General features: G+C 46.4%; 1 protein-coding gene across 3 annotated transcripts in view; it reads right to left on the reverse strand.

Moving 5' to 3' along the window:
* The window catches only part of MINDY4B (MINDY family member 4B), a 162,797-nt gene extending 147,499 nt beyond the window's left edge, over positions 1 to 15,298 (reverse strand). For all 3 annotated transcript variants that reach the window (XM_063916052.1, XM_063916049.1, XM_063916050.1), the window contains exons 1-2: positions 15,154 to 15,298; positions 3,801 to 3,897 (exon numbers count right to left, since the gene is read on the reverse strand). The gene's annotated coding sequence lies outside the window, so the exon portion shown is untranslated. The remainder of the gene's footprint in view (positions 1 to 3,800; positions 3,898 to 15,153) is intronic.
* Positions 15,299 to 19,273: the final 3,975 nt, after the last annotated feature.

The raw sequence follows: 19,273 nt of genomic DNA on the forward strand, positions 1-19,273 counted from the left end.
CCATCTATACAAAGCCCACAGACCGCAACACTTTGTTGCAGTTTGATAGCTTCCATCCCCCAGCGACAGTCAGGGGTTTACCTTTTTCCCAATTCCTCAGGGTCCGCAGGATTACCAGTGAACCCGAGGAGTTGGAGTTACAGCTAAATTGTATGACCGAGAAATTCTTACAAAGAGGATATCCTCTGAAACTGTTACAGACAGCGAGGAAGAAGGCAGCTGCTAAAAATAGGTTGGAGCTACTCCAAAGTCAGATAGTTAAATCTTCTGACAATAGGGTGCCATGGATTAATGAATTTAACACAGCCAGTCAAAGAACATGTAAACAGATGAAACAATTGTGGCCGATGGTGGCATCGGATCCCAGTTTACCCACTTTACAGCATAAAAAAATCATGCCATGTTACACCCGTAGTGCAAATCTGAAAGATCTGCTAGTGAAAAGCGACGTCACAGGGTTCAAAAGCACACCAACTGTTACAAATTTCCTTAGTCGCAAGCCGGGATGCTACAAGTGTCTCGGATGCACGACCTGCAGCTATATGCTGACAGGGAATTACATATCACATCCCCATACTGGGAAATAGATCCCCATTAGATGGCCACTGACATGCAGTTTCAATTTTGTAATTTACGTTCTAATTTGTCCCTGTAGTTCCTATTATATATGAAAAACACAATGCCAGCTTAAGGAAAGGATGGCCCAACATAGATCGGCCATCCGGGCAGCATTACAATCGGGAGATAGTGAGCAACCCGTGGTGCGCCATTTTGCCCATTTGAGACATCCATTGGCATCCTTGCGATATAAAATTGTAGATCAGGTCCCAGCCTCCCTTCGGGGAGGAAATAGAAACATAGAAACATAGAAACATAGAATTTGTCGGCAGATAAGAACCACTTGGCCCATCTAGTCTGCCCCTTATTTTTTTATTTTTATTTTTATATTATTTTTTTATCACTAACCTTATTTGATCCTTATTTCTTTGTAAGGATATCCTTATGTCTATCCCATGCATGTTTAAATTGCTCTACTGTCTTAGCCTCTACCACCTCTGATGGGAGGCTATTCCACTTGTCCACTACCCTTTCTGTGAAATAATTTTTCCGCAAATTTCCCCTGAACCTCCCCCCCTCCAGTCTCAGTGCATGTCCTCGTGTCCTATTGCTTCTCTTCATTTGGAGAATGTTTCCCTCCTGGACTTTGTTAAAACCCTTCATATATTTGAAAGTTTCTATCATGTCCCCCCTTTCCCTTCTCTGCTCCAAACTATACATATTGAGATTTCTTAGCCTTTCTGGGTATGTTTTGTGATGTAGGCCATGCACCATTTTAGTTGCCCTCCTTTGTACAGTTTCTAATGTATTAATATCCTTTAGAAGATATGGCCTCCAGAACTGAATACAGTATTCTAGATGAGGCCGTACCAATGACCTATACAGTGGCATTATTACTTCTTTCTTTCTGCTGCTGATTCCTCTCCCAGCAGAAAGAAAGAAGTAATAATGCCACTGTATAGGTCATTGGTACGGCCTCATCTAGAATACGGGCTAAATAACTCCTACAACTGGAATCACGATGGATCTATAAACTAGACACCATCAACCCAAGGGGTTTGAATGACAATTTAGGCTTGAGCTGTTTCCTTTAATAGAAGAGGTCCATATGCAGATTAATAGTCCAGGGGGGCCCATTTAGAATTCCCAATGTAGTTGGTTCTAGACAGGAGGCGATTATGCCCCACAGTGAAAAGATAGATATGGTAGTTGCACACAATTAACACTATAGAGCCAGTAGCCATTATAATGGGAGCTACGTTTTTAATACTTAAATGTGCAGCTTTGTCAGTTACTTGCATGTTCAAGTGAACTATACAGTTTTTTTATTTCACCACGCTTCACACTTGGGTAATGATGCCCAGTGTGTCTTATCAGTCACTATTTATCATATTTGATACACTTATGTTTGTCTACAAATAACAGTTCTTTTGCACTATAACTGTTCAGCCCTGCTAGCGTTGTGCTAACGGGCTTTACAGTGTTTTATTGTTGAATTCTGTATCACACATTGTTTGGATTGTATCCATGGAGTTAATGACATGTTTCCATGCCAACAGCGGCTGCAGGGCGCCGCCGGGCTGCGTGGTGACGCAGCTTCCGGGGTCAGAGGAGAGACGTGACCGGAAGTTCGGGACCCGAGGCCGCGGGCGGCGCCTTCGCACCATGGAGGGGTGAGTTATTTAAAGTTTGTACACTGTGATGCCACGCTTGTATTGTGTTTTCTGAAGACGGGGTCCGTCCCCCGAAACGTTGAAATAAACACGGGTCGTTTTTCAGTAAATCATTGAGACTCTGAGTGCCGCCTCCTTTCTCTGGCTGTATAAGGATTGATACTCCTTGAGGAGGCACCTGAGCAAGTATCCAGGCGGAGAGAGAGTGCCGGACTGCAGCGAGGAGTATATATATATATATATGGTTCCCGCTGCTGCAACATATATATTTAAAGGAATTACTTACAGTATCTGTGAAATATTACAAGCTTTGGACACGGCTCTTTGAAAAGGGTGGTGCAGTGAAAGATAATCGAAGGAGAGGGGAATAAAGAAACCTTTCTATGAACACCTGTCAGAAATGTTATGTAAGTGTGTTTCTTAGGAGATGTGGAACGGTCTTCAATCTATTGACCATCTTAAAGATCGCTTTATGTGAATGTGGGTGTGAATCAAGTGGTTCACCAAACTTTTTTGAATAACGGCTCCCTAGTGTATCAGAGTGGTATGGTACCCCTAGGCCAGAAAATTTCATATTAAGAAATTCAGGGGGGGAAAAATTAAATAAATAATTTAAATTGGTCCTGGACCACCAACCCAGGGTGCCATGGCACACAGTTTGAGAACCACTGATGTAAATGTTGGTCTAATTTACTCCTAGGAGAATAGAGAGAGATACTCTATTTTAAGTAGAAGTCACATGACAGTTTGGTCCACAGTTCACATCGCTGCTGTGTCTTTGGACACAGCAGCGATGTGAAAATATGCTAATGCAGTAAGCTGATACCTCCTGTCCATTTCTGTTATCTACTGTTGCATCCTAAAATGAAACATTGGATCAGTCTGCAAAAACATCGGCTATCTGAGTGACCCTGAGGCTACTCCAATTGGCTGTCACAGCTTTGTAGCTGAGGCCAGGAAACCTGCATTGGAAGACTCCTACCCTTGCCTAGACTCTACCAGAAAACAGGGACCACAAGCCCCCATTTTGGGAATGCTGGCCATCTCTGCCCTCGCCCTGCCCCCGGATGGTCACAGCCTGTCAGTCAGGCTGTGGCATTGGGGAACTTTGAGAGATCTTGCAGTAGAAGACCAGGCGCATGCACAGTACAGATCCTGCGCATGCACCAATCTTCTAACATAGGAGTAGTACGCAAACCATCGGGATGGCGTACTCTAAATCAGGCCCTAAATGTGGATATGCAGATGTGTGTGCACACTGCCCCTATCCAACGCTTGTTCAAACGGCTGTCATCACTATCAGCGTGCACTTGCAGTAGCCTTATCCTTGGTGCACTGGATCAAAGCAGCCCGCAATGCCTACTTGCTGTGTCTCACCCTCATTAAACTTAACCTATGTACAGAGCAAGCGCAGTTTAAGAAATAAAAATGAAACATCGCAAGATACGTAATATGGATTTAAGTGCGTCTCTGCATCAACCCCTTTTCTTTTTTGTATATAGGTATGACATTGTTTCCCTATAAGAGACTATTTGCCTTATAACAGTGAATAAAATATACAAAACTCACCTTTGTATCGTTGTCCCTGGATTCTGGACACCCTCGTTTAAAGTTGGTGGCAGCTGTGTCAGTTCGGCTTCTAGAGGACGTTGTGAAAGATTTGTTCCTGAAATAAAGGTAGCAAAAGGAGGCTCAGAAACCATGATTAGAAAAGCATACCTGCCATTAATTAATCCTGCTGCAGAAGTAAAAGTCTGAACACAAGAAAAAAGATTTTACATTTGAAAACACAGGGGTTGATTTACTAAGCCTTGGAGAGAGATAAAGTGAACAGAGATAAAGTACCAACTCATCCGCTCCTGTTATATTTCAAATACAGCCTGTAACATGGCAGTTAGAAGCTGGTGTTTACCTCCTTTATTTTGTTTAGTGGATCTTACTTCTACCATACCTCTCAACATGACCCTCTCCAGGAGGGACAAAATACTCTGCTTCTGGACTTTTCTCTTCATTTGTGATTGCCGCCACAGGTGATGTCACTCATACATTATGAGGGAAATCCAGGACCAGAGCATTCTGTCCCTCCTGGAGAGGGTCATGTTGGGTGGTATGTTATACTACTCTTTCCAGATGCTGATATACTGTATGGTAGTTCTGACAACTAATGGCTTAAGCCACAAATACAGTCTAAAAGTTCTTCCGCACTCCCTAAGTTGCTTGGAGGTCTAAGAGGCATGTGAGTGACATGTGGGGAGGTCTGAGTGGTATGTGAGGTACATGTGGGGAGGTTAGGGTGGCATGTGAGGGACATGTGGGGAGGTCAGGGTGGCATGCGAGGAACATGTGGAGAGGTCAGATTGGCATGTGAGGATATCTGAGTTGCATGTCAGAGTGGCATGTGTGGGGGAGTTTCAAAATAAATGAGTGATATGAAGGCTTGTTGCGGTCTTTGGGCATGTGGCAGCATTTTGTAGTAAGTGGGGGTATGCAGGCATGTGATGGAAGTTTGCAACACCTGAGCATCATATGAGTGCATATTGGCCCTCATTCCGAGTTGATCGGTCGCAAGGCGAATTTAGCAGAGTTACACACGCTAAGCCGCCGCCTACTGGGAGTGTATCTTAGCATCTTAAAATTGCGACCGATGTATTTGCAATATTGCGCTCACAAACTACTTAGCAGTTTCTGAGTAGCTCCAGACTTACTCTGCCTGTGCGATCAGTTCAGTGCTTGTCGTTCCTGGTTTGACGTCACAAACACACCCAGCGTTCGCCCAACCACTCCCCCGTTTCTCCGGCCACTCCTGCGTTTTTTCCGGAAACGGTAGCGTTTTCAGCCACACTCCCATAAAACGGCCTGTTTCCGCCCAGTAACACCCATTTCCTGTCAATCACATTACGATCGCCGGAGCGATGAAAAAGCCGTGAGTAAAAATACTATCTTCATAGCAAAGATACTTGGCGCAGTCGCAGTGCGAATATTGCGCATGCGCACTAAGCGGAATTTCACTGCGATGCGATGAAAAATACAGAGCGAACGACTCGGAATGAGGGCCATTGAGATGAAAGAATCATAATAGAGTGCTAAAATTGTTTACAGCCCATGAAGTATTGAAGCATGTCTAGTTGGCCATCACTGGTATATGGGGTCCATGTAATCCAACATGATCCATTTCTCACAGTATAAGCATACCACTCCACACTTATGGAACACACAACTACACGGAATCTGAATCCACCCTTCTGTAATGGATTAAACACTCTCATCAAAGACTACCATCTTCCACATATGTCCAGGGGTGCTGAGGGGGGATGGGGGGTGGACTGGTTACCAGTACCTAGGCACTTGTCGGTTCACGACGGCCCTTTATACGTCCACTCTTAGTATTCCTAATCCCACATTTTCTCTCATTGTCAACCACTCTTATCTCAGTCCCCATTAAATTGCAAGCTCTCATGAGTAGGGTCCTCAAACCTCTTATCATCTTGTCGCTCCTCCCATCTCTTCCACCTGTGCGTCCTTGTCTCTTACCTCGTGCATGTTTTTTATGGTTCTTGTCATAAATCCTACCTGTTAAATCTTATGCCCAGTATAGTTTTTCTTATTTACATTACTGTTGGTGTGTCCTATGCTCTACTTCTCCACTTTGTGTCACTGCAGATTTGTGTGGTCTTATATTCAAGGGCTATTCAGCATGTTTATTGCATAGTTGCCTACCCTCCCTCATTCTGCAGGAGACTCCCTGAAATAATAGCAATCTCCCTGATTCCCTGAATAGTTCATCAATCTTCCTGATTGCACCTTACCGCCATTATATAGCTGTTACATTCTTGAGTAAAAAAAAAAAGAAATCAGAGATATATACATTCAAATGGGTTCATCATTGCCATTTCCCTGCATTGGCTATAAGGCACCATGATCCCTACGGCTATATGCATTCTAAATTAGGTTTCTCCTGGGAACTTACAGTATAAGGAACCTCATATAAAACACAATACATAAACAAATCCTGCAAAATATCAGAGTCTTTTCTTCAATAAGTAGATCTTACTAACTTTGGAGCATTTACATTTGGATGTAAGTCATTTTCTTGATACGCCTCTAAGATGTAGCAGTACACGCCCGCGCTGATAGGTGGGGAAGTGGTGAATCCCAGCGATCACAATGCCGATGCTGGAATCCCGCACAGTGCTACAATGCCGACACCGATAAAGGGAGAATATAACCTGTGGCGAGCGCAGCGAGCATCCTGGAGGCTGGGATGCTGCTGTCGCTATGCTGATGGCCGGCCATCGGTATCACATACTGAATCCGATAGGTGTTACTTTCACAATCTCCCTGAAACGGCTTTTTCAAAAGTAGGCAAGTACGGTTTATTGTAGGGTTCAATTATTAGTAGCACATACCCCAAATTAGTTTTTCATGAACTATAGAATTTATATAATTTATTCTTGATAGATTACTTGGAGTTCTTAAATTAAGTTAACAAAGCAGTTATTACCAAACTCCATGTGTGCGTGTTGTTTTTACCTGGTCTGTTTGACATATGACAAAAGGTACTTTCCCATGCTTGTCTACTTATGAAAAAGCATTTCAGGGAGATTGTGAAAGTAACACCTATCAGCGTGGGCGTGTACCGCTACATCTGAGAGGCGTGGCATAAACATGACTTACATCCAAAAGAGCCCTAGTAAGGTCTACATGTTCATGAAAAGACACTGATATTTTTCAGGGTGTGCTAATGTATTGTGTTTTACAAGAGGGTCTATATAAGTCATACTTGTCTACTCTCATGTAACAGCCGGGAGGCTCCCAAAAAAGCGGGCGGCGCTCCTGGAAGAGTGGACAACCGCACCTGCCCGTACCACCACCCCTCCCCTACCCCCCACCCCACCTCGCATCTGCCAACTTCTCCTCTAAACCACCAAATACCCCCCCCCCTTCTCTGTGATATGGTTGCACGGTCACACCCCCTGTCCACACTCAATTCTGGCTCCCCCACCATGCCCCCCACTGTTCTGACCTGGTTTTCCGCAAATATGATATAAATGCTCACAAGAAACCTTATTTAAAAATGCATGTCATCACACAGATGTGGTCTCATACATCATTGCATGTTAAACAGCCCTTCTAGTCGCACCAAGTCATGAGCGCATTTACTAATACAGGGCATATTATTGTGCATTTTTTTCCTTGAAAATCGCCATGCGAATAAGACACACACGCAGACTCTGTTAGTTAAAATGATATGCAGCATGCCTATATTCTGTGTGAGTCCTCGGCTTTATCTGTGTACAGCTGCAGTTAGAAAACACAGTAACATAGCATTTTGTATGCAGATTCAGCCGCAGTCACACACAGAATATAGTCATGCAGCATATCAGTTTAATCCTGCTGGCCCACTCCCGCCAGATATCTTGCAGTGCATGGTGTATTGAGGCTAGTTATATAAGGAAACATCTGTGGGGATGGGATGCAGTTAGGATGCTGGTGTTTGAAATACCAGCGCTGGAAACCCGACACACAGTCAAGATGCCGATGCCAGAACTCCAGCATCACTTAGCGTACCGAAGCTGGAATCCCGACTGCCGACATCCCGAATGTACATACGCCGGGGTCCGCTACATTTTAGCCGTGGGAGGGAGGTTAGGGTTAGGCTGCGGGAAGGGAGGGCTAGGGTTAGACGGGTAGGGAGGAAGGGTAAGCATACTTACCCGACCCCTGATGGATTCTGAAAATCGGGATGGTGGTGTCGGTCTGATGACTGCCGGCATCCCAAGCGCCGGTATTTCATATGACGCCCATGGGGATCATTGTGCATTATAACCACTATAAGGAAATGGACCTGATGATTCCATTTAAATGTATATATCTTTGCTTATATTTTTCAAAAGTATATAACAGCTACATAATGTGGGTGTGGTGCAATCAGGGAGATTGCTAGACTCTTTAGGGAGAGTTGGCAAGTACGTCCTTTCCCCATCACCCATGTGTGCTGGGCCCCCTTACTTGTCAGTAAATTTGCTGAGAGTTCAAATTAAATCAAATGTTCCCCTATCATTACAAAAAAAATAAGAATTTACTTACCGATAATTCTATTTCTCGTAGTCCGTAGTGGATGCTGGGGACTCCGTCAGGACCATGGGGATTAGCGGCTCCGCAGGAGACAGGGCACAAAAGTAAAAGCTTTAGGACTAGGTGGTGTGCACTGGCTCCTCCCCCTATGACCCTCCTCCAAGCCTCAGTTAGGATACTGTGCCCGGACGAGCGTACACAATAAGGAAAGATTTTGAATCCCGGGTAAGACTCACACCAGCCACACCAATCACACTGTACAACTTGTGATCTGAACCCAGTTAACAGCATGATAACAGAGGAGCCTCTGAAAAGATGGCTCACAACAATAATAACCCGATTTTTGTAACAATAACTATGTACAAGTATTGCAGACAATCCGCACTTGGGATGGGCGCCCAGCATCCACTACGGACTACGAGAAATAGAATTATCGGTAAGTAAATTCTTATTTTCTCTGACGTCCTAAGTGGATGCTGGGGACTCCGTCAGGACCATGGGGATTATACCAAAGCTCCCAAACGGGCGGGAGAGTGCGGATGACTCTGCAGCACCGAATGAGAGAACTCCAGGTCCTCCTCAGCCAGGGTATCAAATTTGTAGAATTTAGCAAACGTGTTTGCCCCTGACCAAGTAGCAGCTCGGCAAAGTTGTAAAGCCGAGACCCCTCGGGCAGCCGCCCAAGATGAGCCCACCTTCCTTGTGGAATGGGCATTTACAGATTTTGGCTGTGGCAGGCCTGCCACAGAATGTGCAAGCTGAATTGTACTACAAATCCAACGAGCAATCGTCTGCTTAGAAGCAGGAGCACCCAGCTTGTTGGGTGCATACAGGATAAACAGCGAGTCAGTTTTCCTGACTCCAGCCGTCCTGGAAATATATATTTTCAGGGCCCTGACAACGTCTAGCAACTTGGAGTCCTCCAAGTCCCTAGTAGCCGCAGGCACCACAATAGGTTGGTTCAGGTGAAACGCTGACACCACCTTAGGGAGAAACTGGGGACGAGTCCGCAGTTCTGCCCTGTCCGAATGGAAAATCAGATATGGGCTTTTGTGAGACAAAGCCGCCAATTCTGACACTCGTCTGGCCGAGGCCAGGGCCAACAGCATGGTCACTTTCCATGTGAGATATTTCAAATCCACAGATTTGAGCGGTTCAAACCAATGTGATTTGAGGAATCCCAGAACTACGTTGAGATCCCACGGTGCCACTGGAGGCACAAAAGGGGGTTGTATATGCAGTACTCCCTTGACGAATGTCTGGACTTCAGGAACTGAAGCCAATTCTTTCTGGAAGAAAATCGACAGGGCCGAAATCTGAACCTTAATGGACCCCAATTTGAGGCCCATAGACACTCCTGTTTGCAGGAAATGCAGGAATCGACCGAGTTGAAATTCCTCCGTGGGGGCCTTCCTGGCCTCACACCACGCAACATATTTTCGCCAAATGCGGTGATAATGTTGTGCGGTCACCTCCTTCCTGGATTTGACCAGGGTAGGTATGACCTCTTCCGGAATGCCTTTTTCCCTTAGGATCCGGCGTTCAACCGCCATGCCGTCAAACGCAGCCGCGGTAAGTCTTGGAACAGACAGGGTCCTTGCTGAAGCAAGTCCCTTCTTAACGGCAGAGGCCATGGGTCCTCTGTGAGCATCTCTTGAAGTTCCGGGTACCAAGTCCTCCTTGGCCAATCCGGAGCCACGAGTATAGTTCTTACTCCTCTCCGTCTTATAATTCTCAGTACCTTGGGTATGAGAGGAAGAGGAGGGAACACATACACTGACTGGTACACCCACGGTGTTACCAGAGTGTCCACAGCTATTGCCTGAGGGTCCCTTGACCTGGCGCAATACCTGTCCAGTTTTTGTTGAGGCGGGACGCCATCATGTCCACCTTTGGTTTTTCCCAACGGTTCACAATCATGTGGAAGACTTCCGTGTGAAGTCCCCACTCTCCCGGGTGGAGGTCGTGCCTGCTGAGGAAGTCTGCTTCCCAGTTGTCCACTCCCGGAATGAACACTGCTGACAGTGCTATCACATGATTTTCCGCCCAGCGAAGAATCCTTGCAGCTTCTGCCATTGCCCTCCTGCTTCTTGTGCCGCCCTGTCTGTTTACGTGGGCGACTGCCGTGATGTTGTCCGACTGGATCAGCACCGGCTGACCTTGAAGCAGAGGTCTTGCTAGGCATAGAGCATTGTAAATTGCCCTTAGCTCCAGTATATTTATGTGGAGAGAAGTCTCTAGACTTGACCACGTTCCCTGGAAATTTCTTCCCTGTGTGACTGCTCCCCAGCCTCTCAGGCTGGCATCCGTGGTCACCAGGATCCAATCCTGAATGCCGAGTCTGCGGCCCTCTAGTAGATGAGCACTCTGCAGCCACCACAGAAGAGACACCCTTGTCCTCGGAGACAGGGTTATCCGCTGATGCAACTGAAGATGCGATCCGGACCATTTGTCCAGCAGATCCCACTGAAAAGTTCTTGCGTGAAATCTGCCGAATGGAATCGCTTCGTAAGAAGCCACCATTTTTCCCAGGACCCTTGTGCAATGATGCACTGACACTTTTCCTGGTTTTAGGAGGTTCCTGACTAGCTCGGATAACTCCCTGGCTTTCTCCTCCGGGAGAAACACCTTTTTCTGGACTGTGTCCAGAATCATCCCTAGGAACAGCAGACGTGTCGTCGGGATCAGCTGCGATTTTGGAATATTTAGAATCCACCCGTGCTGTTGTAGCAGTACCCGAGATAGTGCTACTCCGACCTCCAACTGTTCCCTGGACTTTGCCCTTATCAGGAGATCGTCCAAGTAAGGGATAGTTAAGACGCCTTTTCTTCGAAGAAGAATCATCATTTTGGCCATTACCTTGGTAAAGACCCGGGGTGCCGTGGACAATCCAAACGGCAGCGTCTGAAACTGATAATGACAGTTCTGTACTACGAACCTGAGGTACCCTTGGTGAGAAGGGCAAATTGGGACATGAAGGTAAGCATCCTTGATGTCCAGGGACACCATATAGTCCCCTTCTTCCAGGTTCGCTATCACTGCTCTGAGTGACTCCATCTTGAATTTGAACCTTTGTATGTAAGTGTTCAAAGATTTCAGATTTAGAATAGGTCTCACCGAGCCGTCTGGCTTCGGTACCACAAATAGTGTGGAATAATACCCCTTTCCCTGTTGTAGGAGGGGTACTTTGATTATCACCTGCTGGGAATACAGCTTGTGAATTGCTTCCAATACTGCCTCCCTGTCGGAGGGAGACGTTGGTAAAGCAGACTTCAGGAACCTGCGAGGGGGAGACGTCTCGAATTCCAATCTGTACCCCTGGGATACTACCTGTAGGATCCAGGGGTCCACTTGCGAGTGAGCCCACTGCGCGCTGAAACTCTTGAGATGACCCCCCACCGCACCTGAGTCCGCTTGTAAGGCCCCAGCGTCATGCTGAGGACTTGGCAGAAGCGGTGGAGGGCTTCTGTTCCTGGGAAGAGGCTGTCTGCTGCAGTCTTTTTCCCTTTCCTCTACCCCGGGGCAGATATGACTGGCCTTTTGCCCGCTTGCCCTTATGGGGACGAAAGGACTGAGGCTGAAAAGACGGTGTCTTTTTCTGCTGAGAGGTGAGTTGGGGTAAAAAGGTGGATTTTCCAGCTGTTGCCGTGGCCACCAGGTCCGAAAGACCGACCCCAAATAACTCCTCCCCTTTATACGGCAATACTTCCATATGCCGTTTGGAATCCGCATCACCTGACCACTGTCGTGTCCATAAACATCTTCTGGCAGAAATGGACATCGCACTTACTCTTGATGCCAGGGTGCAAATATCCCTCTGTGCATCACGCATATATAGAAACGCATCTTTTAAACGCTCTATAGTCAATAAAATACTGTCCCTGTCCAGGGTATCAATATTTTCAGTCAGGGACTCCGACCACGCCACCCCAGCGCTGCACATCCAGGCTGAGGCAATCGCTGGTCGCAGTATAACACCAGTATGTGTGTATATACTTTTTAGGACATTTTCCAGCTTCCTATCAACTGGCTCCTTGAGGGCGGCCGTATCAGGAGACGGTAACGCCACTTGTTTTGATAAGCGTGTGAGTGCCTTATCCACCCTAGGGGGTGTTTCCCAACGCGCCCTAACTTCTGGCGGGAAAGGGTATAATGCCAATAATTTCTTAGATATCAGCAATTTTTTATCGGGGGAGACCCACGCATCATCACACACTTCATTTAATTCTTCTGATTCAGGAAAAACTACGGGTAGTTTTTTCACACCCCACATAATACCCTTTTTTGTGGTACTTGTAGTATCAGAAATATGCAAAGCCTCCTTCATTGCCGTGATCATGTAACGTGTGGCCCTACTGGAAAATACGTTTGTTTCTTCACCGTCGACACTGGAGTCAGTGTCCGTGTCTGTGTCTGTGTCGACCGACTGAGGTAATGGGCGCTTTAGAGCCCCTGACGGTGTTTGAGACGCCTGGACAGGCACTAACTGACTTGCCGGCTGTCTCATGTCGTCAACAGTTTTTTGTAAAGTGCTGACACTATCACGTAATTCCTTAAATAAGACCATCCAGTCAGGTGTCGACTCCCTAGGGGGTGACATCACTAATACAGGCAATTGCTCCGCCTCCACACCATTTTCCTCCTCATACATGTCGACACACGCGTACCGACACACAGCACACACACAGGGAATGCTCTGATAGAGGACAGGACCCCACTAGCCCTTTTCGGAGACAGAGGGAGAGTTTGCCAGCACACACCAGAGCGCTATATATGTATAGGGACAACCTTATAAATAAGTGTTTCTCCCTTATAGCTGCTATATATGTTTTTATATGCCAAATTAGTGCCCCCCCCCCTCTCTTTTTTACCCTGTTTCTGTAGTGCAGGACTGCAGGGGAGAGTCAGGGAGACGTCCTTCCAGCGGAGCTGTGAGGGAAAATGGCGCTTGTGTGCTGAGGAGATAGGCTCCGCCCCCTTCACGGCGGCCTTTCTCCCGCTTTTTATGAGGTAAAATGGCAGGGGTTAAATACATCCATATAGCCCAGGAGCTATATGTGATGTATTTTTTACCATAAATAGTGTTTTCATTGCGTCTCAGGGCGCCCCCCCCCCCAGCGCCCTGCACCCTCAGTGACCGGAGTGTGAAGTGTGCTGAGAGCAATGGCGCACAGCTGCAGTGCTGTGCGCTACCTTTCTTGAAGACAAGATGCCTTCTGCCGCCGATTTCTGGACCTCTTCACTCTTCTGGCTCTGTAAGGGGGCCGGCGGCGCGGCTCCGGGACCCATCCATGGCTGGGCCTGTGATCGTCCCTCTGGAGCTAATGTCCAGTAGCCAAGAAGCCCAATCCACTCTGCACGCAGGTGAGTTCGCTTCTTCTCCCCTTAGTCCCTCGATGCAGTGAGACTGTTGCCAGCAGGACTCACTGAAAATAAAAAAACCTAAGTCTATACTTTTATTCTAAGCAGCTCAGGAGAGCTACCTAGATTGCACCCTTCTCGGCCGGGCACAAAAACCTAACTGAGGCTTGGAGGAGGGTCATAGGGGGAGGAGCCAGTGCACACCACCTAGTCCTAAAGCTTTTACTTTTGTGCCCTGTCTCCTGCGGAGCCGCTAATCCCCATGGTCCTGACGGAGTCCCCAGCATCCACTTAGGACGTCAGAGAAATGGCGGTTAGTAAACAATCAGATCACTTACTAACACTTCAATAAATATCAATTTACTTTTGATTTTGGTTTGTAATTACTTTATTTTCAATCACTAAGCGCCATTTGCTTTGTAGATATTTCTACTTTCCTTCTACAAAATTGTATTTAGCATCATAATGAGTGAGTCTGTTTTTCTAAAATTGTCATTAAAATATAATTTCAAGAGCTGGCAATATTTTGTATAAATAAAAGTAGCATCATGCTGTCTTAGATCCAGCTGGCACATTACGTACATTCCAGATGGATGGCAGGGAATGCTGGGACATGTAGTTTCACAGTTGATGGAGAGCCAAATGTGCATTCCTTATTTTACAGAGCAGTGCATGTATGTATGCTTTAGGAACACAACTCATTTAAAGTGGAGTCACTGGTAGTGCGCTATTATTATTATTATTATTATTATTATTATTATCATCATATTAAAACGTTAATTTCATATATATATATATATATATATATACATACACACACACTGTATATGAATGTTCATTCATTCAAAATGTATTTTTATGTAACTTAAGCCATTGTTATTACACATGCAATGTATTTGTATTGTTTTCAGTATATAGGCCCTCATTCCGAGTTGTTCGCTCGTTCTTTTTCATCGCATCGCAGTGAAAATCCGCTTAGTACGCATGCGCAAAGTTCGCACTGCGACTGCGCCAAGTAACTTTACTATGAAGAAAGTATTTTTACTCACGGCTTTTTCTTCGCTCCGGCGAACGTAATGTGATTGACAGGAAATGGGTGTTACTGGGCGGAAACACGGCGTTTTAGGGGCGTGTGGCTGAAAACGCTACCGTTTCCGGAAAAAACGCAGGAGTGGCTGGAGAAACGGTGGGAGTGCCTGGGCGAACGCTGGGTGTGTTTGTGACGTCAAACCAGGAACGACAAGCACTGAAATGATCGCAGATGCCGAGTAAGTCTGGAGCTACTCTGAAACTGCTAAGTAGTTTGTAATCGCAATATTGCGAATACATCGGTCGCAATTTTAAGAAGCTAAGATTCACTCCCAGTAGGCGGCGGCTTAGCGTGAGCAACTCTGCTAAATTCGCCTTGCGACCGACCAACTCGGAATGAGGGCCATAGTACGTAGAACAGATAAAGGAGAGTGAATTGGAGGACAGTTAAACTCACACTATATCCAGGCTGCCTTGGGACTGTGACTCTCTGTTTCAGTATAAATTCTGGTCCGGTTCTAGTCTTCTGGTTCTTCTCAGCATTGTGATAGCATGTGCAATTGCCTGTTTCAGGTCATTCTTTTGAGTTGTGACTGATTTTGGAGTTACAAGGGAAGGACCTCCCACTGTCACTATAGGAACATTGCCTTTGTTTGTTGCTATAAATCACGAAGCATGTCAAATATCCAACCACAGAAATACTGGTTTCATATTCCCTACACACAGTGTTAGAGCTACCCACAGTGCTAGGACATTGAAATCACCCACTGCTATTATATATTCACATGCATCATCATAAATGCTTATCCTACGTGGTGGAGTCACATTATTGTGACCACCAGCTAATAGTCAGAGTAACCGCTGAGTGCAGTACGGACAGCAGCTAGACCGACTGAACTGTCATTTTAGACACACATCTATAAGCCACCAGGTTCATTTTCATGGTTAGCGCCTCCGCTGTTGCGTGTCGGTGAGCCCTCACGCGCATTCGTAGCCGACATTCACCTCTCACATCAATGGCACATGGTGCTTTGCAGTTTCCACGTCAGTTATTCGCAATGGTGTCATTTGTCCAGTCACGATACACCTTCACCACAGCAGCACCCGAGCAGTTCACAGACTGCGCTGTTTCAGAAATACTGGCCTGAAAGCTGATAATCATCCCTTTTTGCAACTCAAATAAATCGCCCCTTTTACCCATGACAGCAACGAATGATATGTGTGCAGTCGGCCTATCACGCATCTTATATACCCACCAAGCCAGCACATGACACGTGACGTACTTTATGGGCTACACACTGCCGACGTCAAATGTAGAAGGTGGTCATAATAATGTGACTCGACCGTGTTATTTACGTACTGTATATGGCACACAAGTATTTAAATATCAAAAACACAGTAGTTCTAAAAAAAAGTATAACAGTGGTTCAATAATGAAAATAAGTCACTGTGCAAAGCGCCATTTCTGCGCCAGCACTTTCTTTCACACTTCAAATTTGCAGAACCCTATTAGTAAACTTATACAAAGTGCAAAAACAGATTAAAGTACAGTCTTTCTTATTTCAGCTTCCAGCCTCACTAAATTTACTATTTCATGATTTTTTTCCCATCATACCTCACAAGTCCCAACTTTAGAACACAGGAAATCAAGACAAGGGACAAGGCCACTTCATAAAGGGGGCATGGTGTGGGGTTAACTCCTCCCCTCCAAATGCTCAGTCTAAACAGAGCCAGTGTCAGACTGAAGCATGAAGGGCTCACCAGGGGAATACATTGGTAGATGTCCACTAAAGGGGTGTGACCAGTCATTGGGTGGGTGTGGCCAGCAACTGGAAGGGCGTGTCCAGGGTTGGAAAAGGTCATGAAGAGCCCACTTAGATTGAATGCTAGGGGTCGGTAAAGTGGACTGAATGCAAATCACCAAAGGACGCCGCAGTCTTTACTAGCCAGAGACATAACCAACATGTCCACTGGGGAACTTCCTGAACAACATGTGGATAGCAGTGATTAAACTTCCACCATCCACAATACAGCACACATTTACTGTACATCTCCTTTTTCAAATATGAAAAGTATAACAGGTGTGTTAGGTGGACAAGAGTCCTTGGCGGCAAAGTCCTGGAGTTTGGGATTAGGCCAAGAAATCCATTCAGAAATCTACTAGGCTAGGTTCTATCTGAATGAGCTTACTATAGGGTAAGGGGAACAGAACCCCAACAGGTGCTTCTTCAGGGCAGGCATTGATCATGATGATAGGTGATCTGACATCTTCAGTGGGTATCTTGAATAGGTGGCACCTGTTATGCTCATACAGAGCACCATCTGCTTCCACCAGAAGGAATCCCTCCCAAGACTCCAAACTCACAAGCATTTCCTGAAAACTCACCCCTTTACTCCAGCTTACTAAATTCCTGAACCCATTTTAACTACCCCTATACAGAATGCATGCAACGTATATTTATACTCTTTCTATAATCAATCTACTGATCCCCACACCAACAGTGCTGTGTGAGTAAATAATGTAGCCCCACTGCCCACTTTTTCGCATCAAAACTTGATTGGACCAATCAGGGCCGCCATCAAGGGGGGACTGGGGGTACTGCAGTCCTGGGCCCGGACATTCAGACAGATAGGGGGGGCCCGGCCCGCTTCTGCTTCGCTCCCCCGCTCCTACTAAAAATGAGAGCGGGCCCCTGTCCTACCGACCGCCGGAGCTGGTAAATCCCCGCCCCACCTCTCTGCTTAGTAGCTCCACCCACTACCATCGAGCAGAGGGACCCATGCACCATTTAGTGGCAAGCTGGTCTATGTGGGAGAACCTTAGGCAGGACTAACTGGCCCACCTGTATTCAGCATTAGCAGAATGCTGGTCTCTCTCTGATCTGTTCTAACGCTGAGGAGTTCCCTGTTTAGAGCGGGAACTCCTCAGCAGTGTGTGCTGTGCTCCGATTGGCTAAGTGACACATCACACACAGTCACTCAGCCTATAGGAGCACAGACACTCCCCCCCTCCCTTCTCCACATACAGACAGTACATGCCGGGAAAATAGGATTTTAATACCTACCGGTAAATCCTTTTCTCTTAGTCCGTAGAGGATGCTGGGGATGCTTCAAGAACCATGGGGTATAGACGGGATCCGCAGGAGACATGGGCACACTATAAGACTTTGAATGGGTGTGAACTAGCTCCTCCCTCTATGCCCCTCCTCCAGACTCCAGTTATAGGAACTGTGCCCAGGGAGACGGACATTTCGAGGAAAAGGATTTATTTAATTATTTTTAAAAAACTAAGGTGAGATACATACCAGCTCACACCTCAAACACGCCGTACAACATGGCATTCAACAACAACGCATGCAACGGCATGACCAACAACAGTCACAGATTGACTGAACTCAACGCAACATGAGCGTAACTATAACCAAACTGCAGATACAGCCCGCACTGGGATGGGCGCCCAGCATCCTCTACGGACTAAGAGAAAAGGATTTACCGGTAGGTATTAAAATCCTATTTTCTCATACGTCCTAGAGCAGGGGTGTCAAACTCGTGGCCCTCCAGCTGTTGTGGAACTACACATCCCAGCATGCCCTGCCACAGTTTCAGCAGTTCCTAATACAAAATCTATGGCAAGGCTTGCTGGGATGTGTAGTTTCACAACAGCTGGAGGGCCACGGGTTTGACACCACTGTCCTAGAGGATGCTGGGGATGCTTCAAGAACTATGGGGTTTATACCAAAGCTCTAGAACGGGCGGGAGACTGCGGATGACTCTGCAGCACCGATTGACCAAACAAGAGGTCCTCCTCAGCCAGGGTATCAAACTTGTAAAACTTTGCAACGGTGTTTGATCCCGACCAAGTAGAAGCTCGGCAAAGTTGTAACGCCGAGACCCCTCGGGCAGCCGCCCAGGATGAGCCCACCTTTCTGGTAGAATGGGCTTTCACCGATTTCGGTAACGGCAATCCTGCCGTAGAATGAGCCTGCTGAATCGTATTACAAATCCAGCGCGCAATAGTCTGCTTAGAAGCAGGAGCCCCAATCTTGTTGGGAGCCCACAAGACAAACAGACTTTGAATCCGCCAAGGTGTCAGTAGCCACTGGCACCACAATAGGCTGGTTCACGTGAAAGGATGAAACCACTTTTGGCAGAAATTGCTGACGAGTTCTCAACTCTGCTCTATCAGCATGGAAGATTAAATAGGGGCTTTTGTGAGACAAAGCCGCCAACTCAGACACCCGCCTTGCGGATGCCAAGGCCAACAACATGACTACTTTCCAAGTAAGGAATTTTAACTCAACCTTGCGCAAAGGTTCAAACCAATGCAATTGCAGGAACTGCAACACTACATTAAGATACCACGGTGCCACAGGAGGCACAAATGGAGGTTGGATGTGTAGCACGCCTTTCACGAAGGTCTGAACTTCTGGAAGGGAGGCCAATTCTTTCTGAAAAAAGATCGACAAGGCCAAAATCTGTACTTTAATGGAGCCTAACTTTAGGCCCGCATCCACACCTGCTTGCAAAAAATGGAGCAAACGCCCTAGGTGAAATTCTTCCATAGGAGCCTTCTTGGA

This window comes from Pseudophryne corroboree, chromosome 4 (genome assembly GCF_028390025.1).
Source record: "Pseudophryne corroboree isolate aPseCor3 chromosome 4, aPseCor3.hap2, whole genome shotgun sequence".
NCBI lineage: Eukaryota > Metazoa > Chordata > Amphibia > Anura > Myobatrachidae > Pseudophryne > Pseudophryne corroboree.